This window comes from Mirounga leonina, unplaced genomic scaffold (assembly GCF_011800145.1).
Source record: "Mirounga leonina isolate KUSES-001 unplaced genomic scaffold, KU_Mleo_1.0 Mir_173, whole genome shotgun sequence".
NCBI lineage: Eukaryota > Metazoa > Chordata > Mammalia > Carnivora > Phocidae > Mirounga > Mirounga leonina.
The window spans coordinates 49,408,309-49,425,596 of record NW_023270447.1 but is presented as its reverse complement, the minus strand read 5'-3'; the positions used below and the strand labels follow the sequence as shown (position 1 = coordinate 49,425,596).

General features: G+C 44.8%; 1 long non-coding RNA gene across 1 annotated transcript; it reads right to left on the bottom strand.

The window, feature by feature from the left end:
- Window positions 1-8,228: 8,228 nt before the first annotated feature.
- Window positions 8,229-17,288, bottom strand: LOC118020221. Its single transcript, XR_004681838.1, has 3 exons — window positions 15,497-17,288; window positions 12,761-12,890; window positions 8,229-8,282 (listed from the first exon to the last, which is right to left on the bottom strand). It is a non-coding gene; the product is annotated as an uncharacterized LOC118020221 (long non-coding RNA).

Genomic DNA, 17,288 nt, shown 5'->3' with positions numbered 1-17,288 from the left:
CAGGGTTAGATCTTCAATATATGAACTTAGGGGAGAAGGACAAAATTCAGTCCATAGCACATCCATTACAGCTCTTATCTCTACGAATCAGGATGATTTATTTTCATATCTGTCTTCTCTACTGGCTTCCGAGTTCTTATGGAAACTCAGAATGGTCTCTGAATCCTTTTATCAGTGAGGACCGGTCCAGGTTTTGTGAGGCCAAGGCCTGAGGCTTATAAGGTCTGGTGCGTCCTCATTAAGAAAAGAGTTAAAAATTAGGTATGAAATGAATTTAGAAAGGGCCTGTGCAAGTGAGGGACCCTGGAGTTAAGCTTTACGGCTTCACAGTGTATCTGCCTCTGGGCTAATAATACAAAGCCTCACTGGGTGCTAGAAAAGACCACAGGTTGGGCTGCACTCCAACTTCTCCTTTCTTTTTGGGCAGATAAGTTCATTATCTGCACCTCAGTATTTCCGCATATCTAAAATGGGCTTGTAATACCTGCCGTGTGAGGTCTTTTTGAAAATGTAATTAGATAATCTGAAAAGATATTCTATACTTGTTTATGTGCTCACGGCCTGCATTCCCAACTAGAAGGTGTGCTCTGTGAAGAAGGGGACTTGCCCCGGTCACTGCTGAATCCCAGCGCCACGATGGTGCCCTGAAATGGCTAGATGCTCAACAACACTGTTGACAGAAAGAATGCAGTACTCGGTAGTCCCTGAAAGACTGGTGCCTGGTACCCATCGGTAAGTAAGTTTTCCCTCTTGAAACTATTGCTATTATCAGTGAATCTTAGTTAAGTGAATTTCCTAAGGAAGAGACAGAACATACCAATGCTCAGAAGACAAAAATCACTGTATGCTAGACTCTGGGGAGCATTATAATTCAAAACTTCTTACTGTCCTAAAATGTTTTTAAAGCTAGGATAATAAAATATCTGGAAGGAAGAAAAGAAGAAAAAAATCGGGGGAGGGAGAAAGGGAGGGGGAGAGAGAAAGTGAGGGTGCGGGGGTGCGGGGGAGATGGAGAGAGACAGCCAAACAACACAGAAAACCCTCCAGGCAGTGGGTAGAATCAAAACAGGAAAGCCCCAGAAATTTGACATGGTTTCTCTGAAGACTAAGAGCATATTTATTCCTTGTGCAGCAGCTACCTCCATAAGCTCCAGGGAGTAGAGGGTACTAGTAGGTGCTCTCCAGTGGGCTGATGAAGCGGGGGCAGGAGCAGCCTCAGCAGACAACCTCGAATCGTGCCAAGCCCCAGTCTCTTGCAGCTTGGAGCTGAAAAGCCAATCCTCCAACTTGGCTCTGAACTCTTCACCCCAATCAATTAAGAGAAATCCCATCAAAAACCCCAAATTAAGTCTGCTTGGCCTGACCTTGATGATTCAAGCTAACGAGACATCGCTGCTCCTGGAAGAATCTGTCATTTTTAAATGGCTCACACTGATGGTGGAGGAATTCAGAGAGAGGTAGACTGAATCCCAGCACTCAAGAGCTGAGAGGGACTTAGCACTCACAGAGCGCATGTCCCAGCAGGGTCACAGAGCCTCGTTAATGTTGCTGGAAGAGATCTCCTAAAGTGATCTGGCTTCCTATACAGGCCATTTAATTCTCACACTTGACTGTGTCAGTAACTCTGACTCATGGTTCAAGAATAAGAGCGTGGCCTCGGCTTCACAGACCTTATTTCATTTCTCACTAAGCTTCCTAGGCACCGTGTGAACTTAACCAAGTGACTTCACCTTTCTTGGACTCCATTTTAATTTCACCGTCCACAGGACGGTTAATGGTATTTATCTCACATTCCTGTTGTCAAGATGAAGATAGCATTTACTTAAAAGCAGGTGCTTTTAGTGCTGAATCAAGGGTGATTTCCCACCTTCTCTCTTCCTCCGCCTTCCCTCCACTCCTTTCCAGCTTTGTTCCCAGCAGGTACTGTGACAGCTGCAGGGTAGAGTACAGAGTCCTTGCTCAGAGGAGCAAGCTCCACCCCCAGCTGAGCTTCGGTTCCCGTGTCTATAAAATGTGAAGGTGGTAAGACATGGCCTCTATAGACCCATGCTCCCTGACCGACTTCTTGGACACCACATGACTGTCTGTGTATCCAGGCTGTGGGCCAAGCTGCAGGGACACACAGAAGTCCCTTCCCTGTCCTCTAGGAGCTCAGAGAAGACTCCAGCCAAAGACAAGGAAGAGAAAAAACCCACAGTAAGCATGAAATTATATCAACACTGTAAAGAGTTCAGAAGTCATGGAGAAGGGGGGGAAATAGCCACATAAGGGGGCCAGTGATGAGATGGTCAAGGGGGAAACCCAAGAAGAACTGTAGTTCTCCTTGTCTGATTAAAAAATAAGAAACAAGGGGGAAAAATGGTAAAACGAAGTAGAAGTTCACCAGTCAGGGCAAACTATTTCTGGGCATCGCACATTGTGAAGATTATCTGGTGCCTACCAACTCCTACATGTATTGAGTCCTCTGGATCCTGTGATTATTAAGGCTGGTGGGAAGGAGTATAAAATCAAAGGAGACTGAAAAAAAGAAAGAAAATGAAAGAAGAGGAGGAAAGAGGAAGGAAGAAAGGAAGGAAACTACCTTTGGTTTCACTTTTATGTCCTAAATCCCATAGCAGGTCCCTTCACTTATTCACTCCATGAATGGAAAAAAAGAGGGGAGCAGGGGAGGAAGAAAGAAGGGTGGAAGGAAAGAAGAAACCTGTAAGGTGGATAATATCGTCTTTGTAAACATGAGGATAGCAAAGCCAGGAGATGAAATGCCTGGCCTAAGGCCACACAGCAGTAAGAAGCAGAAGCAGGATTGAAAGCCAACTATGCCTGACTCCAAAGCTCATGCTCCTTTCAAGGTATCCTGATGCCTGGGGCAGAGTCTACTATATCCCCCAAATGGTGGAATAAATGGAAAGGGATAGTCAGAAGGGCCAGGACATCACGGACGTAGGAATATATACAGAACAGAGGCAAGACCGCTTCCATGTGCCCAAGGAATCCTGCCACTCCTGCTACTGACATTCCCCCCCTGGGCAAATTGCCTAATCTCAGATACCCCCAGTGGCCTTATCTGTAAAGTCCTTTGATGAAGGAGACTAGATTAGCTAAACTCTTGAGCTCCCTGACAGCTTGAAGTCCTTAGAGTCTACTCACATCACAGAATTTCATACCTGGAAAGGACTGTTGAAATTAGTCTTTCTCAAGCTTGAGAAATGGCTAGCTCCTATGGCAGCAATCTCCATTTAGCCCCTTTATCTGTTCTCTTTTTTTTTTTTCATAGTGAAAAAATTTTTAGTTGGTCACAAGGATGCCCAGCTAAAGAGATTTCTTAGCCTTCCTTGAAGGTAGGGGTGGACACATGACCAAATTATGGGCAGGGGGATGTGAAAAGAAATGACATGTGCAACTTCTGCCCTTAAAAGGAAATGCTAGACTCTCACCTTTCCTCCCATCCTCCTTCCTACTGGATGGAATACAGACTTGACGGCAGGAACTAGAACCGCCATCTTGGATCACAAGATGGAAGGCATGTGTTGAGGACTACAGAGCAACATGATGGAAAAAGCTGAAATCCTGACGCTTAAGAAGCCATCATTCTAGCCCTGGGGCGCCTATCTGGACTTTATAGGAGAGAAATAAATTCCTACTTGTTTATGCCACTGTCTTCTAACAAATACATCCCTTTTAAAGAAAAAAAAAAATTCAGAGGTTCCCCAATTTGGGAAACACACTGCACAGAAAGTGAAACGGGGAACATTTTAGATGTTTTCAGGGTGTTGCCACACTCATACATATAAACGCCAAGGGGGCTGCTTAAATCTCATGTCTGTCCATGGAAAAAAGGGGTGAGGGAGGGTCATCTAGATAAGCAGGATTATGTTTACATTGAGTGGAGAAAGGGCTGGATAATCATTTAATGTATATGTGAAATTATAAAAATGATCACAACACTTTTTAATTGCCCTCACCCCCACCTTAAGCCCAGGGACCAGAGGAGCCAATTTAGAGGGAAAATGTTGAGTCCAATTGTTTCAAACTAAATTCCAATATGACTTCAGGGCAATATCTAGTAGAGCCAGAGGTCCTGAGAGGATGAGTAAGGACAAGGTGCAGTTGAAATCAGGAGAACTCCAGGGCCCAAACCTGCCTCAACCACAATACCACTGTTTTCATCTGGATTCCACACTGAGGGCCCACACAAGAGTTCAAAGAGCTCTGTTGTTCACATTTCAATAAGTGAAACCTTCTGGTTAATAGAGGAAGGAACTAGTATCCAGAAAGAGGAAGTGACTTGCCCACAACCGCACAGTGAGAAGCAGCCAAGTTCCCAGGCCTAAAAATCAGCCTCTTCACCTGAATCAGAGCTACCGAACAGACCACACAGCTTCTAACCCAGGGACAACCTGACAAGACTCCTGGAGTCCCTCAGCCCACTCTTACCACAGAGATGGAGCTTCCCTTTCGTTCATAGTGACCCTCTCAACTCCATTGGTATTTCAACCAGAAGAGAAAGAACCTTTGACCACCACAGGTGGTCAGAGTCTAAGGATGAGCCCGGTGAATTCCCATACAGGCCCCAGAAAGTCACGGGTCACCCAGCCTGCTCAGCTGACCCAGAGAGAGGGGATTTCTTTCCAGGTCAGGATGGCGGTGACAGCAGATGGAGGGAAGGTCATAATTCCTGTAGCACTGCGATCACGACCAAAGGTCACTTCTGCCCTGAAGAAACAATCAGGTAAGTGCCTGGTGTCAAGAACAGGCCACCAAATGCTTGGGCCCTGGTGTTGGCCACACGGGTTAAGATTAGAAGTGTTTATTCATAGGAATGATGCAGAAGTTCCCAGTTCTCAAAGGGCTTTTTACACACATTATCTCATTACATACAATGCTAGAGGGAAGGTCCCTTATGATACTGTAATAGACACCAGAGGCCCATCATCTCGCTAAAATGTAAATTCCTCCAGGGCAGGGGATTATGTGGACTTTGTTCACTACTATTTCCCTCATGTTTACAACACTAAACTGAGAGTGACACCCACTGATTATTTACTTCATGAGTGAATAAATGGCTCTGCCGATCCTTCCAACCTAGTCTCCTCAATTCCCCCAGAGCACCACTCACTCTCCCTTCTAGTCACACTGAACACCATAGGTCCCCCAGTGACGGAAGTGCTTTCCCAAGCCTGCAGGTTTTAAACATGCTCATTCCTCAGCCTGAAATGGACTCTTCCACCTTTGCCTTCTACTGGACCTTTACACCTCAATCTTGGCATTCAGGGCTGCGGTGGTCAGATCTGCAAGCTGTTCACCAGGCAGGCGTGACCAGCTGAGGGGGCGACTGGAAGCAAAATACCTGCTTGGGCTCTGCTGGCCAAGCTGTGCGCTCCGGTATGGGGCTGCATTTGCCCAGAAAAAAGGGGGGGGGGGCACCTTTTTCAAATTTTCATGAAGGTTTCATAAGGGTTGTTGTGGCCCTGTGGACATCAGTTCCTCCGGGGGGCCTTTGCCCATACCCCAGAGTAGTTGAGGATCCACTAACAATGTCTGATCTTGTCTCTTCTCCCCTCGAGGCTGTGAGTTCTCCCCCTGTAGGACTGTCTTGTTATAAGTTGTCTCATCCATTAGAACCGTGCCAGATCCACAGTGGGGGTTCAAGAAATGTTTACTGAATGACTGAGTGAATAATGACTGAGCTCTAGAGAAGGAACTGCCTTTCACAGGGTCACACAGCCAGTGATTGGCAGCACTGGCTCAAGCCCCCCAGACCTCCTGGAATTGAGTCCAGAGCTGCCTTCCACGTTAGAAGCCCTCTTTCCTTCTAAATAACCCTTCTAGAAGCCAAGCCTTCAGAGACACCTAAGTTAGCAGTGAAGACAAGCCAGAGGAGCTAAATTAATTTTGAGAAGTCTCATGCATCTTTTTCACTAGGTCAGTGAGGGTTACTCATGAAGAGAAATACTTGGGAGGGGGGCTCATTTTTCCACCCCCAATTCATAACTCTATTCGTCACTCTTCACCCAGATTTAAGAGGTGCTAACTGAGTTCCAGCAGGCCCCATGCCTCCAGTGCAGGCTGTCCTGACCAGGCTTTGCCCCCTTGATTCTTAACATGCAAACCTAAATCAAAGTTGCTTTACCAACTGGCTTCTCTAAAGGGTCCCAGAGCTAAAAGCATCTCACACTTGGGTTTTTTGGGATAATGTGATCCAGATCCCCTGAGGACATGCTGCACAGGAGAAAGTGAGGAGGAATGCAGAAAATCACCACAGTGGAAGCCAGAAGACCCAGGTCCCTGTCCTGTTTGAGTCGGAAATTCCTCATGGGAAAAGTGATATCTGACCAAACAACTGGGCCAGGACTAGAGCTATTTTGCCTGCAGAGGCCAATATCCCCAAGGCAGTGTCAGAAAGATGTGAGTCAAGAGGAGGGCTCTGATTGCCTCCCTAACTAAGGTGGGGTGTGCTAGGTGGAGCAGAGAGAATCCAGGCCTGGTCTCCAGTCGGACTCCACCGCCTTCTCACTCTGTGACCTTGGGCAAATCACCGAACATCTCTGAGCCTCAGGTCCTCATCTGAATAAGAGGATGATACACATTTCTACTCTGAAAGGTTTCTGCTTGTTTGTTTTGTCATACCCTTCTTTCCTTATCTACTTATCTCTAAAGATAACAGAGGAGTAAAGAGCCTGGGCTCTGGGCTGAGATTTGCAGTGTGATTTTAGGTAAGTTACTTGTGTCTCAATTTTCTCTTTTGTAAAATACTTGTAAAAAATACCGTATTTTGCCCAAATACCTCATGGAGTTGTTACAGGAACTAAAAGAAACTAAAGTATATAATAAAGTACTTATTCAGTAAGTACTAAACAAGTGTGAACTACTCTTACAGGATAAGTCTAACCTTAAATTATTAAGAAAGCCAGAACACTGCATAAAGGGCAGAGAACCTGCATTCCAGGACCGTTTGGGGATCTTAAATAATTCCTTACCCTCTCTGGGCCTCCATTTATTTCCTCAGTGAAATGAAAGGATAGGGGATCCCTAAGGGTCTTCTAGTCATTCCATTCTGAGGGTCCCGATATCTGCCCTTGGAACCTCCTGCTCCCTTGGGCCTGAAGCATCTGTATCTGCCCTTGGAACCTCCTGCTCCCTTGGGCCTGAAGCATCTGTCTCTGCCGTGAACTCCCTACTCATCCTCATTGACCAGGTTACATTTAATTTCATCTGGGGATGCTTTGCCGAATCACACGGAAACGGGCAAACACACAAAAATGACCACTGGCATCTTCCCTTGCCTTTAGCATAGCATTCACCAGATATAGCACTTACTACTTCACTAATCATTAGTTTCTCTCCTCTCCCCACCCAGCAAAGCAGGTACCCCTGGAGGGCATGGCGCAGGTGGAGTATTACAAAGTGCCTAGGCTATCAAGGCAGATCTGGGCCAACCCAAATTCTGTCCCTACCATCTAGATGATATTCGGGACGTCACTTCAACCCTTATCTAAAAAGAAGCAGACTGATATCTACATCATAGGGTTGTGAGGATTCCATGCAGGGACGGCCAAGAGCTGGGGCACGACAGAGTCACTTGAAAAGGCTGGAAGTCGCTTTTCTGTCTGGAAACGACCCCGGGCGTGGCACAAAGACAGCCCAAAATACACTGCTGGAGGGCCGCACGCAGTGCTCCCAGCAGCTTGGAAATCCAAAGCCTCCCGCCGCCGCGCCTCCACAAAGAGTTAGCTTTCCACCACTCTTCTGACCCCGGTCCTCTCAAAGCCAGGCGGGGCTGGAAGCCCTGGGCTGCTCCCATTGGGCCCGTGCCGGCCCCGCCCTCCCCCGTCCCCCCGAGGCCGCAGCAGACAAGCGCACCGCCGCTGCACACACAGCATTCAGCGCTCGCAGTCTAAACCGCGGGGGCGGGGCTGAGAAGCAGGGACTTGGGGCCCAGCCGGCCGCACGCCCGGGCCCCAGACCCCCGACGCGGCACCGAGGGCTCCGGAGCGCACACCGGGCTCACCGCGGGGTCGCCGCCCCCGGCACGCGGGACAGGCCCCGCCCCCGGCACGTGGGACAGGCCCCGCCCCCCCGCGCGGGCTTCCAATCAGCGCCTCCTTCCGCCTCCCGCCGCCGCAGTGCTCGGCCACCGGGGCGGCGGGCGCGCGGGAAAGCGGGCAGAGGCGAACCACAAGGCGCGGGCCTCTCGGGCGGCGGAGGTAACCCTGGGAGAAACACCACTCACCTCCTCCCGGAAGTCAGAAGATACTCCACACGGGAAAGCGACGCAGAGGCTACTACAAAAGGGAAAAGGAGAATTGGAGAGTCACAAAGTGCTCTTGGGAGAAAAAAATTATGTATAGAATATAAAAATCCCTCCTGCACCCTCAGATTCAGAGAGCCACCGCTCCCATCACGCAGCTCTATGCCGCCCTTTCACTCCTTCCGCAGCTCCAAGGCCAGCCTCCATCACCTTTGCGGGGCCTCAACCCCGTTCCCCGCCCCCCACCAACACCCTGTGCCCGTGCCAACCCCCACGCTGGTTAAAACCCACCTCCCGTCCGCCCTCACCTGCGCCGGCCTCGGGACGCGGCCCCGGAGCACAGCACCTTGCTGACTGGTCTCAATAAATTCCTGTCACCAACTCCAAGTCTACTACGTTTCCCGAGGGGATTCCTCCGCACTAATCCAAAGGACCGTTGACATCTTCTCTCTTCCCAGCCCAACACCTCCTCCCCCCGCCTCACAGCACCGGGTCTTGCCGCCATTTTACTGCGGAAGTGGTCGCAGTCCGGCCACGTGGGCCACGTGCCGCCGAGGCCCGCCCCCCGCATCCACGTGGGCGCTCGGCCTGAGCCGGCCTTCTGGCCGCCCTCGCGCCTGGGGGTCTGCAGGTGGCCCTGGCCGCCTTCCTAGGCCTCGCCCACGCTCTTCCCGCCCACCCTGTCACGTGCCCCTCTCGCCTAAATCATTCTCCTTGGCGCACAGATTTTCTCCTTTAGAAACAAAAGCAAAGCAAAGCCAAACCAGAAACAAAAATCTCTTCTGGTTCCCTGTCCCTCCAGCTTCCCACCCGTTGCTCTGCACCCTTTAGGGAGCAACTCATCAAGAACCTTATATTACAGTGGTGGTCAAGCTTGTTCGGTTCACCCGCCCTCCGAAAGAATATGGAAAAATTAGGTACGCTAAAGCACATTTTAGTGTCTAAAACTGTTCATTTTGGGGGCGCCTGGGTGGCTCAGTTGGTTAAGCGACTGCCTTCGGCTCAGGTCATGATCCTGGAGTCCCCGGATCGAGTCCCATATCGGGCTCCCTGCTCGGCAGGGAGTCTGCTTCTCCCTCTGACCCTCCCCCCTCTCATGCTCGCTCTATCTCATTCTCTCTCTCAAATAAATAAATAAAATCTTAAAAAAAAAAAAAAAGAAATAGAGCTATGGGGTCGCCTGGGTGGCTCAGTTGGTTGAGCGACTGCCTTCGGCTCAGGTCATGATCCTGGAGTCGCGGGATCGAGTCCCGCATCGGGCTCCCTGCTTGGCAGGGAGTCTGCTTCTCCCTCTGACCCTCCTCCCTCTCATGTGCTCTCTCTCTCATTCTCTCTCTCAAATAAATAAATAAATAAATCTTTAAAATTGTTCATTTTAGGGTCGCCTGGGTGGTTCAGCTGGTTAAGGGTCTGCCTTCCGCTCAGGTCATGATCGGAGATCCTAGAATGAAGTCCAGCATCAGGCTCCCTGCTCAGTGGGGAGTCTGCTTCTCCCTCGCCCCCTGCTGCTCTCTCTCTGTCAAATAAATAAATAAAATCTTTTTTTAACATTTAAAAAGTTAAATTGTTCATTTTATACTTATGATCTCATCTATCCCTGAATCCCTGACATATATATACATTTGTATATGTCATGCACGGCATTTAGTTTACATGAATGGCCACCAGGAGTTTCCTAGCACTCAATGTCATATACTTTTAATTATTTTAATCAAGAGAATTATGTAAATGCACAATAGAATCTAATTTTTTAAGCCATCATATGAACTTTACCACAAATAAATTCACAAATCTGAAAAAAAAATTGTTCATTTTAAGTTTAAATAGTTACAAACATGGTAATTTATGGTAATTTGTAAATATTGAAATTATAAAAGTATTTAGTTTTTCAGGTGTATCCAGCTGAATTTAAATATAGCATTCTGATGCTTACATTTACTTAAAAAATGGATGAAAGAACTAAAGACTCATAAATTTTACATACTTCCTTTTATTCCTTGAACTCATATTTTTATCCCATTTGCCTCCACTCCAGAATCTTAGCCTAGTGAAGATTATTTGATTGAAAGTCATTTATTCATCATCATACCATATATCTAACAAAAATGTGGATATAAATGGAAATGTAAAATGTTGTGTTTCCTGTATCCATGTGGTTCTAAGTATTAAAAAATTCCATCTGAATTATAATAATCAATAGCACACAATTGATCAAAACAAATACATTATGGATTTTTAAAAATAATTCTTAAACACAAAGTAAAATTTGATTGGAAATGAATCTCATAATGAAATATATGAGGATTTTCTTTACTCAGTTCATGTACCCATTGGTATACATTTAAGCTTCAATTCTGTTCCTATTTTTCATATTTACAGATGTCAGCACTGAGAAACCTTATTCTCAAAAATAAGTACATGGGGAAAGAGTTTGTTAAAGGAATGTGACTCAATTCTTTGAATTCCTTCTAAGGCATATTCCAAAAACCACATAGTGAACTATCATCAAAAATTATTTTCAGGGGTGCCTGGGTGACTCAGTCATTAAGCGTCTGCCTTCGGCTCAGGTCATGATCCCAGGGTCCTGGGATCGAGCCCCGCATCAGGCTCCCTGCTTGGCGGGAAGCCTGCTTCTCCCTCTCCCACTCCCCCTGCTTGTGTTCCCTCTCTTGCTGTCTCTCTCTCTGTCAAATAAATAAATAAAATCTTTTAAAAAAATGATTTTCAAATGTGTATCACTGGATGACAAATCAGTTTGGAGCAGTGTGAGGTGCATATTAGACATTTAGGCAGAGATGTCAAAGGAATAATGCATTTTCTGTCTGCTGTGGTGAAAACAGTGGAACTCCGGGCAGCATCAGGATGTGAGAGGTGGCTGCAAAGGCTGACACTGACCCTGACCCTGACCTTAATCTTGACCCTGATCCTGACTGCCAGTGGGATGGGAACAGCACTGAACTGGAGTCAAGATTTGGATTCTAGGGGCGCCCAGGTGGCTCAGTCAGTTAAGTGTCTGCCTTCAGCTCAGGTCATGATCCCAGGGCCCTGGGATAGAGCCCCGCATCAGGTCCTCTGCTCACTGGGGACTCTGCTTCTCCCTCTCCCCCTGCCTGCCACTTCCCCTGCTTCCTGCTTGTTCTTTCTCGCTCTCTCTCTGTCAAATAAATAAATAAAACCTTAAAAAAAAAAAAAGACTTAGATTCTAATCACAAGACCTAGTCTCTGTTGGCAGTGTGAGCTTGCCCAAGCTATACAACCTCTCTGAGCCTCAGCTTCCCTTTCCCCCTTCATGGGGCTAGAGGCAGAAGGAACGCTCACAGGGAACACTGGCATTTTGAGTTCTTTAACTTTTCAAGAGAACAGAATAACACAGATCCAGGCACAGCTGAATCGCCAGCCACACATTCTGAATTTTATTTCTTTTTTTAACTTTTAAATGTAGTAAGTTATACATAATATAAAGTTTTATCATCTTAACCATTTTTAACTGTACAGTTCAGTAGTGTTAAGTATATTCACATTGTTGTACAACCAATTGCCAGAACTTTTTCATCCTGCAAAACTGAAATTCTATACCCATTAACCATTTTGTTCTTTCCTCCCCCAGCCCGACAACCACCATTCTACTTTTTTCCTGTTACTTTGACTATTTTATATACTTCATATAAGTGAAATCATACTTCATTTGTCCTTTTGTGATTGTTTTATTTCACTTAGCATAATGTCCTCAAGGTTCATCATTTATAGCATGTGTCAGAATTTACTTCCTTGTTAAGGCTGAATAACATTCCACTGTAGGTATATACCGACTCTGAATTTTATTTCACCCCGAGATAGGATTTTTTTTCTTTTTTTAAAAGATTAATTTTTTTACTTTAGAGAAAGAGAGCAGGGGGAGGGGCAGAGGGAGACAGGGAGAGAGAGAGAATCTCTAGCAGACTCCCCACTGAGCGTGGAGCCCACACAGGGCTCGATCTCACCACCCTGAGTTCAAGACCTGAGCCAAAATCGAGTCAGATGCTTAACTGACTGAGCCACCCACGTGCTCTGAGATAAGAATTTTTTTTTTCTTTCTTTCTTTCTTTCTTTCTTTCTTTCTTTCTTTCTTTCTCTCTCTCAGAGAGAGAGAGAGAGAAAGAGCGAGCTTGCGCAGTGGGGGAGGGGGAGAGGGAGAAGCAGGCTCCTTGCTAAGCAGGGAGCCCGACACAGGGCTCGATCCCAGGACCCTGAGATCATGACCTAAGCCAAAGGCAGATGCTTAACCAACTGAGCCACCTAGGCACCCTGAGATAGGATTTTTTCTAATTCAAAAAATACTTACTGATCACCTATGTTTCTGCATATTCATCTGTATATGATGTACCAGACAGATATAAAGTTTACAGTCTACTGTAGACTTAAAAGTTGACCCATTCTCCTATCCTATCTTTTCTTCCATCAATCAAGCCTATGGGTCAGAATATCAAGTTGATACCACAATCTCAGTATTCTAATTTGGAGCCCTGAAATTACCTAGTTCCATCCTCCAAGCGTACAACACGTCTCCAGATCCTTCTTCACACCAACTCAAACATCTGCCCACCTTCATTCACTCCCTTATAATAGCGGCACAGGTGTCTGTATCTCTCATGAGATTGTAGATCTGTTTGCAAATAAGAAGCAAATAAGATTTTATTCTGTATTCCCAGCACTTTAACAAAGTACTTGGTACCTAGAAATGTTTAATAATTCTTTTTTAAGGTTTACTCCTAAAGTTGGAAAATCTCTCATTTATTCATTCTAAATTATTCAAATAATTCAAAATTTAAATTCAAAATAATTAAAAAATTACTGCTCGCCTTCTATGAGCCAGGCTCTGTTCTAGGAGACAGACTGTCACAAAGAATAAGGCAAGCTGGATCCCTACTCTCATGGCACATTCTGGTTTGGTGTGGGAGAACCAACAATCAGTAAAATACCAGGCCCAGACTAGAAGAGAGTGCTGGAGGAACAAGGGCCCGGCTTTATACTGACTTATACTGGGGAGTCAGGAAAGTCCTCTCTGCAGGAGTGTTAGTTAAGCAGAGGCCTAAATGACAAGAAAGAGCCAAGCAGGGGAAGAACATAAGGAAGGGCATTCTGGGCAGAAGGAACAGAGAAGGCAGAGGTCCTGAAGCAGGAATATTGTATTGATGCAGGTTAAAGTCATAGTACTTCTATGTTAGAGATAAGACAATCAAATCGAGGAGAGAAACAGTGATTTGTCCGCCTTTCACAAGGTGGCGGCTAGGTACAGCCAGAAAGTCATCATAGTTAAGGGGTTTGCAGACATTTATCAAAGCAGTCCAATCCCCTAAACTATGAAAAAGAAGTCGCTTGACTGACCTTGATCCCCAGTAAACCCACTTCTCATTCTACACTCTTGCACTGGGCCACTGATCCCATCCACTGCTCGTGGCTTCCTCCACCTGCACTCTGTCCATATACTTGTCCACCATCTCCACCAGCTGTTGGCTCCAAAAGGTCTACATCCAGCCCGGATGTCTACTCTGCGGCAGAGATTCTAGCCCCCTACTGGAATGCAGGCTCTATTTTGTCCTGTACATTGCTACATGCTGGAAACCAAAACATTTTCTGGCACCATAGTAAATACTCAATAAATATTTGTTGAAGGAATGAATGGATGAATAACCAAACTGCAGACCTATTTTTCCATTATTCACTGGATGTGTTCACTCAACCTCCCACGAACACCTGAAGTTCAACATATCCATATCTATGACTGTCCTCCAAACTGCCCTTTCCCTATCTCATCTCTCTTAGACATCAGTACACACTCCACCTGCCTGCGCAAGTCAGAAACCTGATTTCTTCCGTGTGATGTCACCCATATCTAATAGGCAATGAGATCTTCTCAGTTCTAGCTCATGATATTCCTAGAATCTGTCCCTGCTTCTATATATCTCCTCTGGGTATGCCTTGGCAAAAAATCTTACCCTTCTCTCCTGGATTAGTATAATAGCCAACCAATTGTCTCATTTTTTTTTTTCTTTCTCTCCTACTTAAGCCTCTATTCTGTGCAATGTCTGTAAGAGTGATAATTTAAAAAGCATTTTTAAACTGTAAAAGCAACACATTCATTCTAAAGCTATGGAAAGTACAGAAAAAATGAAAAATTGAACAGAAATCATCAATAATCCTACTACACAAAGATAAATCCATTTATTTATTTATTTATTTATTTATTTATAGTTTCTTCCTCCCTTCTTCCCTCCCTTTTTTCTTTCTTTCTTTCTTCTCCTCTCTCTCTCTTTCTTTCTTTCTTTCAAACCAAAACCAGAACCATCGTATTTAAGCTCCGAATTCTTCTTTTTGGGTTGACATTTTATTATGAATGTTTCCTATACCTTTCACTGTTGTCAAATACATTCAGATGCTTTAAAATATTACATCAATTGGATGTATTATAATGTATTTAATAATTTTCCAATTATTTAACATTTAGATTGTTTCTAATTTGATTATTATAAACAATCTTCAATGTGCATTCTCACACATAAACTTTTGTCTTTATCTCTGATTATTTCCTTATGATCAATTCCTAAAAGTAAAATTATTAGATCAAATTATATGAATGTGCTTAAGACCCTTGACACTCTTATCAAGTTGCGTCAGAGTAATTTTTAAAAAAATGCAAATCTAAACATATTCTCTTTATTTTTTAAGATTTTTTAAAAAATTTTTATTTATTCATTTGAGAGGTGAGTTCCAGCCCCACGTTAGGTGTTGAGATTACTAAAATAAAATAAAATAGAATAGAATCCTCCACTTAAATATTTCCAGTGAGTCACACCTTATGTTAAAAATTCATGTCATTTAATCATCAGCCCATTTCATATAGTTATGTTGTCTCCAATGTCCAACTGAAGAAGTGGAGACTCCGTTAGTGGGTGGCTTCTACTGTTAAGTGGCAGAATGGAGACTTAAACCCAACTCTCTCTGCTTCTAAGCCCACATTCCTTATCACTGTATATAATTTGCTTCCTCTCTGAACTTCTTGCCGTTTGGATTCCCCTTCTCTGGGTTTCCATAGTAACCTGGGCTTACATCTGTCTTTCTGTTTGTCCATATATCAGTCTCTCTCGCTAGACTGTACATTCCTTGAGGGCAGGAACTATGTCAAAGTCACAGCATAGGAGCTCAGTGAATATTCATTGAATGAATGAGAAATGAATCAACAAACACTGGTTGTACTCTAGTAACTCTGACCTCGGTTTTCCTTAATTTCCTTTGCTGTCACTGATGAGGACTTTATGAGCTTGTCTCCTTGGGGGATCACCATTCATTTCCTCTGATGTCTTGATTCATGCTGGGGTCCTCCAACTGTGCAGAGGTGATATCATGGTCATGGAACTCCTGTGCCAATAAAGGTGGACCCCCAGACAGCATCCCGTGAATCAAGCAGAAAGAAAGATGTTGAGTGGCAGCGCAGGTAGAAAGTTTCTGTTTGCCCACACGTCCCAGAGTAATGAGAGGAAAAGACACACAGAAATAGAAGGCAGAGGCTTAATGGAATGGAAAGGGGCCCTGTGTGCGGCAGGAGCTGGCCTCAAAGGATTAAAAAGAAAATGAAAAGTGAAAACTTGGCACATAAGTTTTAATCGGCATGAAAGAGATCAGGTCCACAGGAACCATTGTCCACCGAGGCTGTCCATTGATGTCAAAACTCATTCCACCCCCCCCAAAACCCTAAATGCAAAAGCAATGCAGTGTTTGCTTAGGTAGAATGGATTCCACCCCCATAACAGGCACCTTCCATAGGGAGAGTTTCTGACTGAGAGCTGCTTGGACCACATATTCCACAGTTTGGTCACCAAAGTGGCAATTATCCTTTATTTCCCTTCTCCACTGTCACCACAAACATCACAGCATCTCCACAAATGCCACCTAACAGTTGGTGTCTCCCACTCAGAAGAAGCAGTGTAAATATGGACATACATACATTTGGATGCACACACACATACTTGCACGCATATCCAGAAATATACAATAATGTATTTGCAAATACATATACATACTGGCACATATAATCACCCCCCCCCACACACACACACAACTTCCACATAAATAAGCTAAAAGAGGGACTCTCTAGTCATCTATTCAATCAAAAATTATTTATGGAGTTTCTACTCTGTGCTGGCCTCCGTTCTCCATCCTAAGGAAAAAATAAGACATTGTCACTGCCCTCAAGTTCTCAGTCAATACATGAGATAGACATATGGTCAGTTGCAGAACAAGAAGGCAGTTGGAAGGCCAGAGAAGCCATCCAACACAACCTCTGGGCTCAGAGTTTTTCCAGAGAGAGTAGAGGCAGATCCAATCCTTGAAGATGACTAGCTAAATATGTAGAAGCAAAGTAGTTTGAGTTTAGGAGACTTGCAAGCATTTCAGCATGAATGGATTTTAGGGGACAAGGGGAAAAGTAAGTACACATTGGGAAAAAAAAATAGGGGTAGAGGGATAGGCAAGTCCCATGCTGAAATTCCAAATCTAGCAACATGGCAGACTTCACTAATATAGAACTATTTCCCCCAGAAAAACAGGTAGAAATACTGAATAAAATATACTACCTCTCTCCAGTGAATAAAGTATAATAGTTCCATGCCCCCATTAATCCATGGGCCAGATCAGTAGAAGTTCCCTAAATCTGAAATGAAAGAAAAGTATAAAACCAAGGTAATACCTTGAGGCTGAAGTTGATGTTCAAGAGGTATATAGAGGTCAAATCATGCAGTCTTATGTATCTAAGAAGTCTCAAATCTTTCCTGCAATCCTTCTTTAGAAATTTTAAAAAGAAAATAATATGATTAGATTTGCATAGCCTAAGGCCTATGAAATCCTTGGGGCTCCCTCCCAGCAGGAGCAAAGACAAAACTACTTTTAAAGACCAGGGCCTATGGGACCCCTACAGAAAACACAAGCCCTGCTATAGATAAGCTCAGCATAAAAAATTATAAACAACACAAGCTCAACCTATTAAGTATCCAAAATGAAAACTAAA